At 46.0% G+C, this 19,549-nt stretch overlaps 1 long non-coding RNA gene and 3 other non-coding genes across 4 annotated transcripts; all 4 read left to right on the forward strand.

Annotated features, from left to right (window-relative positions):
* The first annotated feature begins 1,455 nt into the window (after positions 1-1,455).
* LOC109761951 (uncharacterized) lies at positions 1,456-3,791 on the forward strand. The gene is made up of 2 exons (XR_012187984.1): positions 1,456-3,598; positions 3,684-3,791. It is a non-coding gene; the product is annotated as an uncharacterized lncRNA (long non-coding RNA).
* Positions 1,734-1,930, forward strand: LOC120973130 (U2 spliceosomal RNA). The gene has a single exon (XR_005767244.1). It is a non-coding gene; the product is annotated as a U2 spliceosomal RNA (small nuclear RNA).
* A 1,892-nt stretch (positions 3,792-5,683) lies between the features above and the next one.
* LOC120973127 (U2 spliceosomal RNA) lies at positions 5,684-5,880 on the forward strand. Its single transcript, XR_005767241.1, has one exon. It is a non-coding gene; the product is annotated as a U2 spliceosomal RNA (small nuclear RNA).
* Positions 5,881-10,244: 4,364 nt separating this feature from the next.
* LOC120972907 (U2 spliceosomal RNA) lies at positions 10,245-10,441 on the forward strand. Its single transcript, XR_005767045.1, has one exon. It is a non-coding gene; the product is annotated as a U2 spliceosomal RNA (small nuclear RNA).
* The last annotated feature ends 9,108 nt before the right edge of the window (positions 10,442-19,549 follow it).

Below are 19,549 nucleotides of genomic sequence, written 5' to 3' on the forward strand. Positions count from 1 at the left end.
TATCAAAAAAAGTATTTTGTTTCTGGTTCTATTATATACCAATGTGCAGGTACTGCGTTGGTAATGAAATTATTTGATTAATTGAAAAACCCTAGAACAAAAGGCAAAGCTTTATGCTTTTTTGACTTGGCCTAGTTTAGTTGGGAACATTTATGTTTTATATCAAATATCACTTTTGCAGTTCCTTCGCAGGTCACCAATGGCGCATCTGCACATGCCTAAGGTTCCGCGATGTCGGTCCCCCAGATTGACAAGGCGTTGATTCATCCGGCATGGGAAAGGAGCTAATTAACGGTTGCCGAAACAAGAAGTAGCTGGATGCAATCAGGACCGTGTGCACACATAAATATTTGATGGGAAGAAAGGACCGTGCAGAAAAAGTAGGCAAGCTGCTTGCAAAATGATCCATACTTTAGTACTCGTATTTTCTAAATACATGAATAAATGGTATGTAATGCTGCTGCTATTACGGTACTACCTATAGGCTTTCAGGTTTCCTGCGACTCAATAAATTCACATGTTGCTTATACCTGAACCTTTCTGAACGAACCTACCTAAATCCTTATCTTGATCTAGCAATGAAGAGTATATCTAACAAGAATTCAATTCTACATGCAAACAACAACATAAACTTGAGTTTTATTGCACAATAGTAGATAAAAGGTTGGCATTTTTTCTATAGGCCGGGAGCCGACGTGGTGAGAGGTCCCCTAACCGGGACACCATCAAAATAGGCAAAAGTGTTTTTAGCCCGAAAAGACGCAGTAAAGGATCCTACCCTATTTCTTGTATTACCTTGAATTTCGGGCATATTTTGCGAAAAAAAGATAGAGACGCCTATCAAAAAGATACTCCAAAGGCTTCGGGACCGAGGTCTCATTAGCTGAAGAAGACCCAGGCCAATCCACGTGGCCTCTTTGACCAACGTCAGCGACAGAGACATATAGTAAATTGTTCCGCGGGCATCACAATAAGTCCTCTGTCCTACAACAAGTGCTGCGACAAACCTATACCAAGTCCCAACGATTGTCTGGAGTCTGCCGGAGTGAAGCAGGGGCCAAACGTGTTTTAAAGGTGAGTAACACTAATGAATTATTCCTTTTTCCGTCGAACTATTATAGGTCAGCGCATGCATTTGAATTACACAACCGATGCATTAGCGAAGTAATCTGAATTCTTCAGTTCCAACAATGAGTGCACATTATCAGATCCTTCCTGACGGCATAAAGAGTTTCACGGGGAGCTTCGCTCGCCACACTCGCCCAACATGCTCACTTCCTTGGCGGTGACGATGACGGCAAAACTTGCTGCTCAGCTGGAGCGCTGGAGGTTACTACTTCTGCACTCCTATCTTGCCTGCCTGGATCAATGATCCTGACCAAAAACCTGAATAAATTTTACATTCCTTTCTTTGAACAATCTCTACATGCAGGGACATCCACGTTTTCCTTTTTTTTTAGGGAAGCAGGGACATCCACGTTTTCCTTTTTTTTTAGGGAAGCAGGGACATCCACGTTTTCCTTTTCTTTGAACAATTATCGGCCAGTCACGCTGAGGCCGTATGACTGGGCCTTTAAACATATGGGCTCTATCTTATTGCTGGGTTTATGCGCCCCAACAGTAATAATGTGAAACGGAAATCCTCAAGGTTAGATTAGTCCCACACTGCCTACGCAGGTTAGAGGAACTGGTCAGACGTGTATAAGAGGAGGTGCAAGGTTCCCTTGCAACTCATACCTTTCTCGGCCTTTTGGCTAAGATCAAGTGTAGTATCTGTTCTTATCAGTTTAATATCTGATACGTGGACTACACGTTCACAATGATATTAAATTTATTTTTTGTGGGGGAGGTTCCATCATAGTGGCTTGCCACTAGGATTCTTGCGTGTTCCCTGGGTGTTGCACTACAGCCCGGGTGTGGCGCACCCCAACCAAAACTAAATTAACCTTTTTACTTTTGTTCCCTGGGCTTCAAACACGGTTCATGGTATCTTCCTTCTCTAGTTGAATTGTTTAGAAAGAAAGATCATTTGGCAGAAAAAAAAGGAATGTTCTCTGAGATGTGAATACATTGGATGCAGAATGATACCGTGAACGAGGTGCCTGTATACATAGCAGAGATATCTTCTGAGTCACAAGTACATGTGTCAAGCTCACCGTGCAATTGATCGTTATGTAGTTATCTATCACCCTTGGTATCTTCTTTGCCCTATGTGCTAGGCATGTTTGTTCTTTGGAGGTTGCTTGCAGTACTAGGTAATGCAACCATATTACTGAAATTTGGTCTTGCTGCTACCATTTTACCCAAAAAGTTTTTCGCCCCGCTTTATATATAAAGCATCACCCATACATTACAACCATCAACACAATAAAGAAGGAAAAGAAGAGAAAAGAAAATCGACAAGGATACAAACACTACGGAACAACAAGCGACGACCTCCGATCATGCCAACGACGCAACCGCGACAAGGGAGCAATTCGCCACCAGAGGGAGGCCAGGCTCCATCAACTCCCAAGGGCCAACCCTGTTGTCCTACCTTCCGCCGCTGCCTCCGAAGAGGGCACCCCTGCCCTCTCGTCCTGGATCGAAGGACGCCGACCCGTCAGGAGGCAGAACAGCTCACCCCCGAGCACGGATGGACTGGCCAACATGTTGCCGGGGAGAGGACGAGCCCTGGCCACCTCACCTCTCACAGGAACCCAAACATCGCGCCCGTCACCGGCCAAGACCAAGAAGCCCACCGCCATTGCCGAGAAGGGACACGACATAAACAGGCAAACCACCACCGCACCGAGCTCCTGACCATCCTGGACTCCCATGGCAGCGTCTTCAAGAAGAAAACGACGCCGATGCGCCGACGCCACCCAATCAAGAGATTTTAGGCTTTCGCCCGGGACCATGGGGTGGAGGCGAGGAGAGGGTCTCGATGTCGCCCACCAGAGGGAGAACGGCGCCGCGAGCGTCGCCAACATCGTGACCGGCACCGCCGGTCAAGGGTTTCCCCCGACCCAAAGCTCGCATCGCCATTGCTCTGCCAACAAGCCGAGCAGGACGTCCGGAGGAAGCCCGCAGACCGGCTAGCAGAGGAGGAAAAGCGTGGTGAAGCCGCCAACTTCAGATCGAATCCAAGCCCACCGCCGACTCGCCGCCCAGCACGGCCAAGACGGCGCACCGAGTGCTGGCGCCAAACCCCGTCGACAAGGGGGAGACGCCCTCTCCAGCAGTAGCCGCCGCCACCCGCAATGCCCGCCGCTCCCAGGGGGGCAGATCGGCCTCCAGCACGTCTCCGCCGACGGAGGCCCCGCCGGACCCAGCTCCCCCACGGGCGGCGGCCTGCGCCACCGAGATCCCGACCAGGAGAGGAAGGAGAGAGCCCCGCCGCTGCAAGCGCCGCACGGGCTTTGCCCGGCGGACACCCTCCGGCGGCGGCGAGGGGGAGGAGTGAGCGAGGAGGGAGTCTTGCGCCGGCGACGGAGGGGAACCTCCCGTGACGCGCTCGTGGGAGAGTTTTCAGTTAGTGCCCATTCTTTCAGGAATCTTGCCTTGTACATTGTTGATTCCTGGTCTATTCTTCATTCCGGAGTCTCCAGGATGGCTGGTGTGTATATGCTCAAGTTTGATACACGAAACAGAGTATCTGTCTGAAATCTGTAATGCCATTCTTTTTACAAATCTGTCTTCAGGCAAAATCAACTTGATGGATGATTTCAAGAGTTCTCTACAAGTTTCGAGACCGACATCACAACGGATGTGCATGATATAAAGCACTTGCACTTGTTTCTCTTGTTTTATTGACCTGGAAATCCTTCTGAAGTATTTTCAGCCTAGTATAATTTACAAACATTGGAACTATGTCTGTATGTATGTCATTCTTGTAGAAGCAACATCGTTGATTGTAGATTTGAACTTTTGATTGCTGTTGTGCAGAAAGCCGTAGCATCTGCAAACAAAAAGGCCACGACCCGTTTTCAGGAGCTAAATCAAAAGAAGTACCGAACTCCCTTACTAGTAATTTCCATACCCTTTTTCACCTTTTGGTTCATTACATACCAAAACCACTGCATTTCTTTAAATGATAGTCATGCTACATTTGGGCAGATAGGAACTGGCCTTCTAGTACTACAAAATTTATGTGGAATAAATGGCATACTGTTCTATGCAAGTATATGTCCGGTGCTTTTCTTCTCGTTCAGGCATATCAAGTTCCAGGCATGACTTTTTGGATGGAATTATGATAGCTTTGCTAAATTAGATTAGAACTGTCGGAGAGGTGTTTGCTACATAACCGACCTGACAGTTACAAGTTTCACTTTGGCAAAAAAAATTGAAGTCACAGGATGTCACAGCAGATTTATACCCAATAATTCCTTGTTATCAGTTCAGCCTCTCCTTCGGGATGCGTGCCATTCCATGGCTCATAATGTCCGAGGTAAGAGCTGCTGACCTCTCATAGCCCTTAAGAGCATTCAGATAACCATTATTCAGGGAGATGTCGTGAGTAAAAATTCAGAGCAAGCGTCTGAATTTCACAACCGATGCATTAGCAAAGTATTATTCTTCAGTTCCAACACTGAAGGAACATTTTCAGATCCTCCTGGGGAGCTTCGCGACACTGGCCAACATGCTCACTTCCTTCGGGGTGACAATGACAGCAAACCTGCTGCTGAGCTAGAGCACTGGCGGTACGGTTTGCCTATCTGAGTAAGAGATGTTGGCCTCTCATAGCCCTTAAGAGAATTCAGATGACCATAATTCAGAGAGATGCCATGAATAACAATTCAGAGCAAGCATCTGAATTACACCACCGACGCATAAGCGGAGTATTCTGAATTCTTCAGCTCCAACTTTGCATGAATATTTACAGATCCTTCCGGTGGGCATCAAGAGTTTGGGGGGGGGAGCTCACCAACATAGTCACCTCCTTCGGGGTAACAATGACAGCAAACCTGCTACTGAGATAGAGCGCTGGCGGCTCTGTTGTGCCCTCTTGCCTTGCCAAGGATTAATTCTGAACCATGAAACTTGATGCACTTTTACATGTTCATTCATCATCTCCGTAAACAGTTCCTGGGCTTTCGCGTCGTACATGGTCGTGAGCGCGTTCACCCTCGTGTTCGTCGTCCTTTGGGTGCCGGAGACCAAAGGGAGGACCCTAGAGGAGATACAGTGGTCGTTCCGGTTAGGGATCTCGATCCGCGGTGCCCGGTCATCGCATATTGGTGTGTGGCTCTTCATGTTAGTATAAACCGTATATCAGGCAAGAGTTGCTTTGGACTGATTGGAAATGTAGGCCGTGGGGACGTTCAAGCTAGTTCCTACAAAGGGAACGTAGTAGTACGAGTCACGTTTCTTTTTTCTATCCTATCTTTTTTATGAGAAACACCTGTATCTGTTTTTCTTTCTATCCAATCTTTTGTAAGTAAAGTCACAAGAAAAAAAACCATATTTTCAGGGCAACAACCTAGGAGCCCGTGTGTTTTCCTCCTAGAGGCCGTATTGGTGGGCTTTTAAACGTGCGGGCTTTGGGGCTTTCTATCATATTGCTGGGCTTCTATGCCAAAACGTTAATAAACTGCAAACACAACACAAACCCTCAAGGTCAGATTAGTCCCACCTCGCTTGCGCAGCTCGGCGGAACCGGCCGGAAGGGTATAAGAGCAGGGGCAAGGCTCCATAGTAACTCATACCTTTCTCGGCCTTTTGGCTAAGATCAAGTGTAGTATCTGTTCTTATCAGTTTAATATCTGATATGTGGACTACATGTCCACAACGATATTAAATTTATTTTTTGTGGGGGAGGATCCATCATAGTGGCTTGCCACTAGGGTCCTCGTGTGTTCCCCGGGCGTTGCACTATAGCCCGGGTGTGGCGCACCCCAACCAAAACAAAATTAACCTTATTTTGCTTGTGATTTTATTAAGCATAATTCTAACTTATTTAAAATATCCTCATTTTGGCTATATAGATGTTCTCTACATTTCCATGGGTAAACATTCGTTTTGTGTCCAGAATATCTTGTGCAGCTGTTGAATCCGCTAATGATCAACATGAGTGGGGTAGTACATTAATTCTTTCATGGGAAATCCAATGTCTACTAAACTACTCCGTAGTAAATTGTTAGCTACTTAGGTACATATTGTAATGTGCTTTTTGGTTAGTAAACACTTTTACCTCGGATTAGGGATTTCATTAAAAGCTCGCGGCTTGAGATCAAACTCGGGGTTTAGCTGGACGTGAAAATATATGAGCCGGGTATGAGCTTCTTTTTGTATCACTGTTGGAAAATGAGATGAAAGGTAGCTCACAAATTTTTAATCGACATGAGTCGAACTAGCATGGTAGGTATGTTATATATCTTTAATAAATATATAACGAGAATTGTTATCTTTATGTTTTGGAATGAAAAGTGTGTTGCCTTTTAATAGGTGGGCACGGAAATTCCCACAAGTTAGGGAATCACGTTGACACTGCACGCAAGATCTTTTAGGACTTCTTATCTGCCTCGAGATTGAGCATGCACGCAAGATCTTCCAGGACTTCTTTTGTGCCTCGAGATTGAGCAGAATATGAAACATCTTTGCCACTTGAACTCTAGCCCATGTCAAACTGAGCTCGCTGCTTTTTAATACGAGTTGAACTGGGTTTAATCTAAGTCACTTAGATTAAACTCATTTGCATCTCTACTTTTAGAATTTCGTATGTAATTTTTACTATGTTTGAGGTGTTTTGTACTTCCAGTGAACTTGGATAATAGATCTGATTCATTTTCGCAAAAAAAAGTCGGGTATAAGTTTAGGCAAGAATTGATCTTTGCAAGAATCTTGGCTCATGAGTCATCAAAGTCAATTGCTAGGTGACTTTATGTTGCTGTGTAAGAAATAAAGTTGAAGGAAATTTTTATACATTGATGAAACAGATGACATCACACATATTTAGTGAATGATTGGGTGTCTTCCAGGATAATACAAAACACAAATGAAAATAAGTCACAAACTGGGAAATAGGGCAAGTTTGTAGAACTAGCAAATAATACTGAAACTGAAGTAAGCGAGGCAGATTGAACTCAAAATAAAATAATAACTTGAGCAATTCAAGCAGCCCGTGCTCCTCATCCTGATCAAGGTTCTCTTCCCAACGTTCCAGCTCAATCCTACACCTCCTTATACATCGGTAGATCCCTGAAAGCAGTCGCCAAATGCATGTTTGCTAGCAATCAAAGTCTATTTCCATACAGCCAGAGAAAAAAAATCGCTGTATAATAGTAGAACAACTTCCGATCTTCTCATCGATCAGTCAAAGGAAAACTTCGATCTTTACCAGTTCCAAAACTGCTGTTACAAAAGTAACCGGCCAGAAAATTTCAACAACAGAAGTGATTCTAACCACCAACAATTCCGAGTGCTGACTCTATTCTAATTTCCACTAATTCCAAAAATATAACAAGCAGCATTGGGCACAAATAAATATTTGATGGGAAGAAAGGACGCTGCAGAAAAAGTAGGCACTACACAAAAACCGGCTTTTGCAAACTGATCTGTACTTTAGTATTTTCTGAATTCGTGAATAAAATGGTATGTAATGGTGCTGCTGTGTTACGGTATTATTACCTACAGGCTTTCAGGTTTCCGCCCATGTAGCAGGATCAAATAGTGTACCTGAACCTTCCTGATTGGTAAGATATCGAAATTTTCCAAAGTACTGAAATACATCCTTACCCTATTTAATCCAAGAAATTCACTTCGAAATTCAAATTCAGCCAGGCAGTTTGGTAACAGCACCTCAAGGTCAAAATTAATTAGTAAAACTACCAACGGAACAAACAACTTGGTTGAAAAGGTCGACCAACACAATTATGTGACATGCAAACTCATATCTGCGAAAGCAGAAGAAGTTTAGAATGGAGAGGGAAGAAAAGGCGAGGAAGCTAGCTCAGTAACCAAGCCAGCAATAGCAATAGCCAGTACAAAGTAAGTAATACACAATTTGCAAGAAATAAACATGTGAGATGTAAATTAATACCTGTGAAATCAGCCGAGAACATGTTTGAGAACTGACAGGGAGAAAGGACTGCAGAAGACGACACCTGTGCCTGACCATGTCTGCATCTTTGCCGGAGAGGTCTTCCTCTCCTTGAATATATGGAGAAACCGAAACTATTGCCTCTTTGATGATATCAATAACAACCACGGAAAGCTTGTCAACATTGTCCCTCGGCTCACACACGATGAAGTGTATGAGATCGGGCTCGTCTCTATTCACAAGAGGGGAACATGGGCACACAGTTGTGCGGTAGAAGACGCTTACGGGCGGCTAGGCGCCGAAATGTTTGAGATGTAATCACCGCCTCCTTGTGCCAAACATTATCTTCTGACGATGCACGGGCATGGCAGGTGATGGTGAAGCTAGAATAAGGATCAAGCGGCCCAAAAAAGGTACCACCGTCACGGGCAACGTCGATAAACTTGAGGAGATCGCTCTCTTTCCCCGCTCGCACAGACCGCGGCACATCTCATGTGTCTCTCCTAATGTTTTAAATAGCGGGCTACGGAAAATAGCAGCGGACCTTCAAATCAGCTATAGCGGGCTATAGCAGGCTATAGAGGGCTATTTTTGAAGGCGACCATTTAGCGGCACCCTACTGAAAAGGTTATAGCGGGCTATAGCGGAGCTATAGCCGGCTATTTAAAACTATGGTCTCTCCGCTTGACGAGGAATCCCGAGGACGATTGTTGATAGGCAGTCGGCTGTAATAGATGATTCTACGTGGTCTTGTTTCTAGTGCATCATGACATGGCTTGTAGGACAGGATACCTCCCTGGTGGTAATCAACCCAGATCACGCAGTCGTTCGATATGATGGTGGCATCCGTCGACCAACAGGTCAGGTCGGTGAACTCCTCCTTTGTATGTTGGATGGGCAGCGTCAGAATCTCCCACTTGCCCTCGGCATCAATATCATCAGAGCCATCGGTCGACAGAGGGGAGCGGAAGACGCACAGTTCTGCTCCAATAGCACTGTTCTTTGCTGAAACACAGAACTTGGCCAGCTGCAGCACGGTGGAGTCATCCCTGCCGCAATATATTCCGATGGTGTCCCGGTTGAACCAGCGATCCATTGTTGTGTCCTCGCCCCACAGTTTCCGCACAATGGGTACGGTGCACGCCGGGAGCCGCTTGAGCCGGGATTCACCAGCCCCTTGGGCGGTATGGAAGACGAAGTAGTCCTGCCGGTAAGGGTCACTGTCGTCGAGGCCCAGCTCGGAGGTGAGGCTGAGCAGGAGGAGGTCCCGGTGGGCGGACAGGAGTTCGGACCCCATGTCGGACCCGTCGTAGGTGCGTGGACCGCACGGCCACTGCACGTAGATGCGGGAGAAGGCCGGAGGGGCGGCGGGGAGCAATGCGACGGCGAAGGGGTCTCCGAGGGAGGTGACGGAGTTGGCCCTCAAGGGCGCGGCCGCTTCGTCCGGGAAGGCGGAGGAGCCGCCGCCGTCATCGTCGTCGTCCCTGCGGAACACAAAGCGCTCCAGCATCACCCACGAGGCCTCCACGGCCGGACGATCTGAGTTCAACATAGTGGTGGACATGTTAAGCATCGGCCATAACGAAGAGGTGTTGCCGTATACTGAGCCATGGCCATGGATCGGCGAAAACGAAACGAACTTTCGGCGTGTTAGGGTTTGATTTAGGTGTGGCGGATCGCGTTGTAGCTTTATGATGAGAAGTCTTGAGACGGACTATGGAACACTTTCCAAGGCATCTCCTACAACCGCCTCGCCGGCCGACCCGCAGCGACCTCTCCTACAACCGCCTCGCGGGGTTGGACATCTCCCTACTCCGCGGCGGCCTCAACTTCCCGGGCCACGCGGCCACCTGATGCCATGCGACCACTGAACTTTAGACGACCATGGCGCTCAGCCGCGGGAGGGCCAGCAGCATTATCACGCCCTCAGATATAGGCTACTCAACGAACCGCTGCTCCGCCGAGATCATATTTTCAGCGAGAACAACCCCAGAAAGGCCGTGTGCTTTGTGTTTCGTGCACATGCCGTATTGGCGTATTACTGGGCCTCAAGCATTATGGGCTTTCAGGCTTTCTATTTTATTGCTGGGTTTATGCACCCAAATGTTAATGAAGTAATTAGACAGAAAACCATCCGGTTAGATTAATTAGTCCCACACCGCTTGCACTGCTCAGCGGAGTCGGTCGTACGTGTATAAGAGGAGGGGAAGGCCCGGTTCAACTCATACCTTTCTTGGCCTTTTGGCTAAGATCAAGTGTAGTATCTTTTCTTATCAGTTTAATATATCTGATATGTGGATTACATGTTCACAACGATATTAAATTTATTTTTTGGTGGAGGATCCACCATAGTGGCTTGCCACTAGGGTCCTTAACTGTTCCTCGGGCATTGCACTATTGCCCGGGTGTAACGCACCCCAACCAAATCTAAATTAATATTTTCTTTACTTGGTATGTGATTTTTATCAAGAATAACCGTGGCTTAAAATATGTATAGTGAGCTGTTACAGTATTTGACGTTCGTGATTGTCGGCGATGAAAATTATAATGATTTGTTATCTTTATATGTTTTGGAATTAAAAGTTAGTTCCCTTTTGCTCCCTCCGTCCCTAATATAAAAGCGTTGTAGTGTAAAAAAATGCTTTTATATTATGAAACGGAGGGAGTAATAGGCAGACGTGAAATTGCCACAATTTGGGCAATCATGACACCGCATAGCGTGATCTTTTAGGACTTTTTATGTGCTATGAGATTGAGGCGAGTATGAGAGAATTATGCCACTCGAACTCTAGCCCAAGTCAAACCGAGCTCGCTCGCTTTGTAATATGAGTTGCATCGCATTTCTTCTCATTTTGGTAGCATAGCGGCACCAAATGATGTCCTAAAACCTACTAACTACAAATTGGGACCGTAGATCCGAAGACCCACATCGGGGGCGATTTTTAAAGACTTCTATCCTATTTGATCACCATTAGTAGAAAACAGGGCTTTGGTCCAGGCCTGGCCAGCCCATTAGTCTCGGTTCAGTCACGAACCGGGACCCATGGGGGCATAAGTTCCGGTTCGTGAGCCCAGGGGGCCAGTCGGGCCGCGTGGGGTATTGGTCCTGGTTCATCTGATCCCTTTGGTCCCGGTTCCAGACACGAACCGGGACCAATGGGCCTCGTTCCTGGCCCACAACCATTGATCCCGGTTCGTGGCTGTAACCGGGACGTATCGGGACTGGTCCCGGTTCCAGCCACGAACCGGGACCAATGAGGTGCCTATATATACTCCCTCGCCCGCGAGCAGAGCACTCCACTGCTCTGTTTTTCTGGCCGGCAAGGGGAGAGCTTTGTGGTGCTCTAGCTCACCTTCTATGCACATGAGGTGTTCGATGAAATGTCTGAGCCACACTACTTAAGCTTTCTCCTCTCCAAGCTCGACCTCCAAGCTCCATTTTTCTCAAGATTTGTCTAGATTTAGCCGTCCGTCACGTCACGTCCCCGTCTTCACCGCCGTCGATCGCCCGCGCCGATCTCGTCGCCGGTACCACCGTGGTGAGCCTCTTGTTCTTATCTTCTTTCCAAAAGAAAAAATCTTACTTGTATGATTTAGATAGATACTTGTATAATTTTCTTACTTTTATTATTCTTTGTTATTATATAGTGCGGTGGTTTTTGACACACTTAATTATATATAATGCACGCAGATGAACCGGCAATGGATGTACGGTGACAGACGCACCTCCGAGTACATTAAGGGCGTGCATAATTTTCTCGAAGTGGCTGAGGCGAACAAGCAGAATGGTTTTATGTGTTGTCCATGCCCTATATATGAGAATAGGAAGTCTTACTCTGACCGAAAAATCCTTCACAGCCACCTGCTTTATAAGGGTTTCATGCCACACTATAATGTTTGGACCAAGCACAGAGAAAGAGGGGTTATGATGAAAGACAACAAAGAAGAAGAGGATGATGACAACTATGTGCCCCCTGAATACGGTGATGCTGCAACGGGGAAAGCTGAAGATCAAGAGGAACCAGACGATGTGCCCGATGATGATCTTCGCCGGGTCATTGTTGATGCAAAGAGACAGTGCGAAAGTCAAAAGGAGAAGCCGAAGTTCGATCGCATGTTAGAGGATCATAAAAAAGGGTTGTACCCCAATTGCGAAGATGGAAACACAAAGCAGCAAAGAAGGTTGTATGCCCTCTAGGATTGGAGGTGCAGAAGATACATGCATGCCCTAATGACTGTATCCTCTACCGCGGTGCGTACGAGGATTTGAACGCATGCCCGGTATGCGGTGCATTGCGGTATAAGATCAGACGAGATGACCCTAGTGATGTTGACGACGAGCGCCCCAGGAAGAGGGTTCCTGCCAAGGTGATGTGGTATGCTCCTATAATACCACGGTTGAAATGTCTGTTCAGAAACAAAGAGCATGCCAAGTTGATGCGATGGCACAGAGAGGACCGTAAGCAAGACGGGAAGTTGAGAGCACCCGCTGACGGGTCACAGTGGAGAAAAATTGAGAGAAAGTACTGGAAGGAGTTTGCAGGTGACGCAAGGAACATATAGTTTGGTTTAAGCACGGATGGCATTAATCCTTTTCGGGAGCAGAGCAGCAATCACAGCACCTGGCCCGTGACTCTATGTAACTATAACCTTCCTCCTTGGCTGTGCATGAAGTAGAAGTTCATTATAATGCCAGTTCTCATCCAAGGCCCTAAGCAACCCGGCAATGACATTGATGTGTACCTAAGGCCACTAGTTGAAGAACGTTTACAGCTGTGGAATGGAAAAGGTGTACGTGTGTGGGATGAGCACAGACAGGAGGAATTTGACCTACATGCGTTGCTGTTTGTAACCATCAATGATTGGCCTGCTCTCAGTAACCTTTCAGGACAAACAAACAAGGGATACCACGCATGCACGCACTATTTAGATGACACCGAAAGTATATACTTGGACAAATGTAGGAAGAATGTGTACCTGGGGCATCGTCGATTTCTTCCGACCAACCATCAATGTCGAAAGAAAGGCAAGCATTTTAAAGGTGAGGCAGATCACCGGAAGAAGCCTGTCATGCGTACCGGTGATCACGTACTTGCTATGGTCAATGATTTACAGATAATTGATGTCTACTACGCAACCTTCTTCTTGTAGACGTTGTTGGGCCTTCAAGTGCAGCGGTTTGTAGGACAGTAGCAAATTTCCTCAAGTGGATGACCTAAGGTTTATCAATCTGTGGGAGGCGTAGGTTGAAGATGGTCTCTCTCAAGCAACCCTGCAACCAAATAACAAAGAGTCTCTTGTGTCCCCAACACACCCAATACAATGGTAAATTGTATAGGTGCACTAGTTCGGCGAAGAGATGGTGATACAAGTGCAATATGGATGGTAGATATAGGTTTTTGTAATCTGAAATTATAAAAACAGCAAGGTAACTAATGATAAAAGTGAGCGTAAACGGTATTGCAATGCTAGGAAACAAGGCCTAGGGTTTATACTTTCACTACTGCAAGTTCTCTCGACAATAATAACATAATTGGATCATATAACTATCCCTCAACATGCAACAAAGAGTCACTCCAAAGTCACTAATAGCGGAGAACAAACGAAGAGATTATGGTAGGGTACGAAACCACCTCAAAGTTATTCTTTCTGCTCGATTTATTCAAGAGTCCGTAGTTGAATAACACGAAGCTATTCTTTCCGTTCAATCTATCATAGAGTTCGTACTAGAATAACACCTTAAGATACAAATCAACCAAAACCCTAATGTCACCTAGATACTCCAATGTCATCTCAAGTATCCATGGATATGATTATACGATATGCATCACACAATCTCAGATTCATCTATTCAAACCAACACAAAGTACTTCAAAGATTGCCCCAAAGTTTCTACCGGAGAGTCAAGACGAAAACGTGTGACAACCCTTATGCATAAGTTCATGGAACTAGCAAGTTGATCACCAAAACATACATCAAGTGGATCACGTGATATCCCATTGTCACCACAGATAAGCACATGCAAGAAATACATCAAGTGTTCTCAAATCCTTAAAGACTCAATCCGATAAGATAACTTCAAAGGGAAAACTCAATCCATTACAAGAGAGTAGAGGGGGAGAAACATCATAAGATCCAACTATAATAGCAAAGCTCGCAATACATCAAGATCGTACCACCTCAAGAACACGAGAGAGAGAGAGAGAGAGAGAGAGATCAAACACATAGCTACTGGTACATACCCTCAGCCCCGAGGGTGAACTACTCCCTCCTCGTCATGGAGAGCGCCGGGATGATGAAGATGGCCACCGGTGAGGGTTCCCCCCCCTCCGGCAGGGTGCCGGAACAGGGTCCCGATTGGTTTTTGGTGGCTACAGAGGCTTGCGGTGGCGGAACTCCCGATCTATTCTGTCCCCCGATGTTTTCAGGGTATATGGATATATATATATGCGAAAGAAGTCGGTCAGGGGAGCCACAAGGGGCCCATGAGGGTGGGGGGCGCCCAGGGGGGTAGGGCGCGCCTCCCTGCCTCGTGGCTGATGTCTACTATGCAACCTTCTTCTTGTAGACGTTGTTGGGCCTCCAAGTGCAGAGGTTTGTAGGACAGTAGCAAATTTCCCTCAAGTGGATGACCTAAGGTTTATCAATCCGTGGGAGGCGTAGGTTGAAGATGGTCTCTCTTAAGCAACCCTGCAACCAAATAACAAAGAGTCTCTTGTGTCCCCAACACACCCAATACAATGATAAATTGTATAGGTGCACTAGTTCGGCGAAGAGATGGTGATACAAGTGCAATATGGATGGTAGATATAGGTTTTTGTAATCTGAAATTATAAAAACAGCAAGGTAACTAATGATAAAAGTGAGCGTAAACGGTATTGCAATGCTAGGAAACAAGGCCTAGGGTTCATACTTTTGATACGTCTCCAACGTATCTATAATTTTTGATTGTTCCTGTTGGAAATATGCCCTAGAGGCAATAGTAAAATGGTTATTATTATATTTCATTGTTCAAGATAATTGTCTATTGTTCATGCTATAATTGTATTAACTGGAAACCGTAATACATGTGTGAATACATAGACCACAACATGTCCCTAGTAAGCCTCTAGTTGACTAGCTCGTTGATCAATAGATGGTTATGGTTTCCTGACCATGGACATTGGATGTTATTGATAACGAGATCACATCATTAGGAGAATGATGTGATGGACAAGACCCAATCCTAAGCATAGCACAAGATCGTGTAGTTCGTTTGCTAAGAGCTTTTCTAATGTCAAGTATCGTTTCCTTAGACCATGAGATTGTGCAACTCCCGGATACCGTAGGAATGCTTTGGGTGTACCAAACGTCACAACGTAACTGGGTGGCTATAAAGGTGCACTACAGGTATCTCCAAAAGTGTCTGTTGGGTGGCACGAATCGAGACTGAGATTTGTCACTCCGTATGACGGAGAGGTATCTCTGGGCCCACTCGGTAATGCATCATCATAATGAGCTCAATGTGACTAATGAGTTAGCCACGGGATCATGCGTTACGGAACGAGTAAAGAGACTTGCCGGTAACGAGATTGAACGAGGTATTGGGATACCGACGATCGAATCTCGGGCAAGTAACATACCGATAGACAAAGGGAATTGTATACGAGATTGATTGAATCCCCGGCATCGTGGTTCATCTGATGAGATCATCGTGGAACATGTGGGAGCCAATATGAGTATCCAGATCCCGCTATTGGTTATTGGCCGGAGAGGTGTCTCGGTCATGTTTGCATGGTTCCCGAACCCGTAGGGTCTACACACTTAAGGTTCAGTGACGCTAGAGTTGTTATGGGAAATAGTATGTGGTTACCAAAGGTTGTTCGGAGTCCCGGATGAGATCCCGGACATGACGAGGAGCTCCGGAATGGTCCGGAGGTGAAGATCGGTATATTGGACGAAGGGTATTGGAGTCCAGAATTGTTTTGGGGGTACCAGGCTATGGCCAGCATGTCCGAAAGGGGTTTCGGAGGCCCCGGCAAGCGTTGGGGGGCCTTATGGGCCAAGGGGAAGGGGCAAACCAGCCCACTAAGGGGTTGTGCGCCCCTCCCAACCCCTCTCACGTAACCAGAGAGGTGGGGGCGCCACCCCTAGGGCAGCCGCCCCTCTCGGCTTGGGGGCAAGTTTCCTAGGGGGTGGGGGCGCCCAAACCCATCTAGGGTTTCCCCTGGCCGCCGCCTCCTCCTCTAGATCCATCTAGAGGGGTCGGCCCCCTCTCCCCTACCCCCTATATATAGTGAGGGGTGGGAGGGCAGCCGCACCCCCTGGCCTGGCGCAGCCCTCTCCTCCTCCAACTCCTCCTCCTCCTCCGTAGTGCTTAGCGAAGCTCTGCCGGAGAACCATGAGCTCCATCGCCACCACGCCGTCGTGCTGCTGGAGTTCTCCCTCAACTTCTCCTCTCCCCTTGCTGGATCAAGAAGGAGGAGACGTCCCCGGGCTGTATGTGTGTTGAACGCGGAGGCGCCGTCCGTTCGGCGCTAGATCGGATCTTCCGCGATTTGAATCGCCGCGAGTACGACTCCATCAACCACGTTCTTGTAACGCTTCCGCTTAGCGATCTTCAAGGGTATGAAGATGCACTCCCTCTCTCTCGTTGCTAGCATCTCCTAGATTGATCTTGGTGACACGTAGGAAAATTTTGAATTATCACTACGTTACCCAACAGTGGCATCATGAGTGAGCTAGGTCTATGCGTAGATTCTATGCACGAGTAGAACACAAAGTAGTTGTGGGCGATGATTTGTTCAATTTGCTTACCGTTACTAGTCTTATCTTGATTCGGCGGCATTGTGGGATGAAGCGGCCCGGACCGACCTTACACGTACTCTTACGTGAGACAGGTTCCACCGACTGACATGCACTTGATGCATAAGGTGGCTAGCGGGTGTCTGTCTGTCCCACTTTAGTCGGATCGGATTCGATGAAGAGGGTCCTTATGAAGGGTAAATAGAAATTGGCATATCACTGTTGTGGCTTTTGCGTAGGTAAGAAACGTTCTTGCTAGAAACCCATAGCAGCCACGTAAAACATGCAACAACAATTAGAGGACGTCTAACTTGTTTTTGCAGGGTATGCTATGTGATGTGATATGGCCAAAAGGATGTGATGAATTATATATATGTGATGTATGAGATTGATCATGTTCTTGTAATAGGAATCACGACTTGCATGTCGATGAGTATGACAACCGGCAGGAGCCATAGGAGTTGTCTTAATTTATTGTATGACCTGCGTGTCAATGAACGCCATGTAATTACTTTACTTTATTGCTAACTATTTGCCATAGTAGTAGAAGTAATAGTTGGCGAGACAACTTCATGAAGACACGATGATGGAGATCATGGTGTCATGCCGGTGACGAAGGTGATCATGCCGCGCCTCGAAGATGGAGATCAAAAGGCGCAAGATGATATTGGCCATATCATGTCACTTTATGATTTGCATATGATGTTTGTCATGTTTACATCTTATTTGCTTAGAACGACGGTAGCATAAATAAGATGATCCCTCACTAAAATTTCAAGAGATGTGTTCCCCCTAACTGTGCACCGTTGCGAAGGTTCGTTGTTTTGAAGCACCACGTGATGATCGGGTGTGATAGATTCTAACATTCGCATACAACGGGTGTAAGCCAGGTTTACACATGCGAAACACTTAGGTTGACTTGACGAGCCTAGCATGTACAGACATGGCCTGGGAACACAAGAGACCGAAAGGTCGAACATGAGTCGTATAGTAGATACGATCAACATGGAGATGTTCACCGTTGATGACTAGTCCGTCTCACGTGATGATCGGACACGGTCTAGTCGATCCGGATCATGTATCACTTAGATGACTAGAGGGATGTCTATCTAAGTGGGAGTTCATTAAATAATCAGATGAACTTAATTATCATGAACATAGTCAAAAGGTCTTTGCAAATTATGTCGTAGCTTACGCTTTGGTTCTACCGTTTAAGATATGTTCCTAGAGAAAATTTAGTTAAAAGTTGATAGTAGAAATTATGCGGACTGGGTCCGTAAACTGAGGATTATCCTCATTGCTGCGCATAAGGCTTATGTCCTTAATGCACCGCTCGGTGTGTGAACCTCGAGCGTCGTCTGTGGATGTTGCGAACATCTGACATACACGTTTTGATGACTACGTGATAGTTCAGTGCGTAATGCTAACGATTTAGAATTGAGGCGCCAAAGACGTTTTTGAAACGTCGCAGAACATATGAGATGTTCCAAAGACGTAAATTGGGATTTCAGACTAGTGCCCACGTCAAGAGGTATGAGACCTCTGACAAGTTTCTTAAGCCTGCAAACTAAGGGAGAAAAGCTCAATCGTTGAGAATGTGCTCAGATTGTCTGAGTACTACAATCGCTTGAATCGAGTGGGAGTTAATCTTCCAGATGAGATAGTGATGGTTCTCCGTAGTCACTGCCACCAAGCTATTAGAGCTTCGTGATGAACTATAACATATCAGGGATAGACATGATGATCCTTGAGCAACTCGCGACGTTTGACACCGCGAAAGTAGAAATCAAGTAGGAGCATCAATTGTTGATGGTTAGTAAAACCACTAGTTTCAAGAAGGGCAAGGGAAAAAAAGGATACTTCATGAAACGGCAAATCAGTTGCTGCTCTAGTGAAGAAACCCAAGGTTGAACCCAAACCCGAGACTAAGTGCTTCTGTAATGAGGGGAACGGTCACTGAAGCAGAACTACCCTAGATACTTGGTAGATGAGAAGGCAGGCAAGGTCGACAGAAGTATATTGGACATACATTATATTAATGTGTACTTTACTAGTACTCCTAGTAGCACCGGGGTATTAGATACCGGTTCGGTTGCTAAGTGTTGGTAACTCAAAATAAAAGGCTACGGAATAAACGGAGACTAGCTAAAGGTGAGATGACGATATGTTATGGAAGTGTTTCCAAGGTTGATGTGATCAAGCATCGCATGCTCCCTCTACCATCGAGATTGGTGTTAAACCTAAATAATTGTTATTTGGTGTTTGCGTTGAGCATAGACATGATTGAATTATGTTTATCGCAATATGGTTATTCATTTAAGGAGAATAATGGTTACTCTGTCTATTTGAATAATACCTTCAATGGTCTTGCACCTAAAATGAATGGTTTATTGAATCTCGATCGTAGTGATACACATGTTCATGCCAAAAGATATAAGATAGTAATGATAGTACCACATACTTGTGGCACTGCCATTTGAGTCATATTGGTATAAAACGCATGAAGAAGCTCCATGTTGATGGATCTTTGGACTCGCTCGTTTTTGAAAAGATTGAGACATGCGAACCATGTCTATTGGTAGATATGCATGAAGAAACTCCATACAGATGGATCGTTTGGACTCACTTGATTTTGAATCACTTGAGACATGCAAATCATAACACATGGGCAAGATGACTGAAAGGCCTCGTTTTCAGTAAGATGGAACAAGAGAGCAACTTGTTGGAAGTAATACATTTGATGTG

The sequence above is a fragment of the Aegilops tauschii genome, chromosome 1 (genome assembly GCF_002575655.3).
Source record: "Aegilops tauschii subsp. strangulata cultivar AL8/78 chromosome 1, Aet v6.0, whole genome shotgun sequence".
NCBI classification, from domain to species: Eukaryota; Viridiplantae; Streptophyta; class Magnoliopsida; order Poales; family Poaceae; genus Aegilops; species Aegilops tauschii.